The following is a 1,851-nucleotide window of genomic DNA, read 5'->3' on the forward strand; positions in this document are numbered from 1 at the left end:
CTTTTGCAGCAGATTTGCCCAATGCAATGTCTTTTGATTTCTTGACTGCTGCTTCCATGGGCACTGATTGTGGATCCAAGTAAAATGAAATTCTTGACAACTTCAATCTTTTCTCCATTTATTATGATGATGCTTATTGGTCCAGTTGTGAGGACTTTTGTTTTATGTTGAAGTGTAATCCACACTGAAGGCTGTAGTCTTTGATCTTCATCAGTGCGTGCTTCAAGCCCTCTCCACTTTCAGCAAGCAAGGTTGTGCCATCTGCATATCACAGGTTGTTAACAAGTCTTCTTCCATTCCTGATGCTGCATTCTTCTTCATATAGTCCAGCTTCTCAGATTATCTGGTCAGCATACAGATTAAGTAGGGTACCAGGATACAACCCTGATGCACGCCTTTCCTGATTTTAAACCATGCAGTAAACTTTATTGTACGAAAATTTTAAGATGCCAACAAAGATGTCAGGGTATCCCCAAGACAGAAAGCTGACTGTGACAAATGAATCTAATGGTATTACAAATGTATGACATAACCTCATTAAAGGAGATAGGGAACAAAGAACTGACCTAAATAACTTTGAAAACTGTTTTGAAATGGATAATGTAAGGCTAAAGAAAAAAATAATTATATATGAACATTGTACTCTAGTTGATAAATTTGCTTCTTACAGAGGTATAGGTTAATAAATCTACGACTTTACTCATGTATCGTTATTGTTGTTGGTCGCTGTCAAGTCAGCTCCAACTCATGGTGACCCCAGGTATAACAGAAGTAAACGCTGCGCAGTCTAGTGCCATCTCCATGATCATGGTATGTTCGAGTCCACCGTTGCCAGTCATTTGTCAGTCCATCTCACGGAGGGTTTCCCTCGCCTTCACTGGCCCTCACTTTACCAAATAAGATGTCCTTCTTCAGAGATTAGTCCCTTCTGATGATATGTCCAAACTAAGCAAGTCAAAGTCTCAGACAATAGTCTGTGATTCAGAGTTTTCACTGGCTAATTTTTGGAAGTAGATCATCAGGCCTTTCTTCCTAGTCTATCTTAGTCTGGAAACTCCACTGGGTTACCTTGCTGGTATTTAAAATACTGGTGGCATATCTGCCAGTATCAAAGCAACACGCAAGCCCCTGCAATACGACAAATTGACGGATGGTTGTACCCATATACCAAAAAACAAAACAAAACCAGTTGCTATCAAGTCAATTCTGACTCATGACAACCCCATGTGTTTCAGAGTAGAACCGCACTCCATAGGGTGTTCAATGGCTATGATCTTTAGAAAGTAGGACTGCCGGGCCTTTCTTCCAAGGTACCTCCGGATGGATTTAATCACCAACCTTTCAGTTAGCAACCAAGAGTTTAACCATTTGTGTTACCCAGGGCCACCACACATATACTAGGTTGGAACAAAAAAATTTTAGATATTGCCATATATCTCACCGTCAGAGAAAGAAGTTACAAATAAGCAAGAGGGGAAAGCTAGAATGAATGCTGTGGTGCTGAATTAAAGTCAAAGGCGTAAGTATAAACTCTTCTCTATAGATAGTTAGATAAATAGGTACGTAAGTGGGTAGGTGGATAGGTAGACTGATAAATATAGGTGTTTGTGTATACATTAGTTAGTAAAATACTTACGTTTCCTAGCTCAGTCCTCTGAAAGGGCCCAGAAGCAGAAATACCCCAGTAGTAACAAGCATACCAAGTGCCCAGATCTTAATTTCTAAATACCATTTTCCAAAAAAAAGGAACCAGGCTTCCTGGAGAAACGGCCAATGTTAGGTCTGGGGCAGGGAAAATACAAGCATCTTGTAGTAACAGAAAGTAAGAAAGTCCTTTTAAAAAAAAGAAAA

Source organism: Trichechus manatus, unplaced genomic scaffold (genome assembly GCF_000243295.1).
Source record: "Trichechus manatus latirostris isolate Lorelei unplaced genomic scaffold, TriManLat1.0 scaffold00174, whole genome shotgun sequence".
NCBI classification, from domain to species: domain Eukaryota; kingdom Metazoa; phylum Chordata; class Mammalia; order Sirenia; family Trichechidae; genus Trichechus; species Trichechus manatus.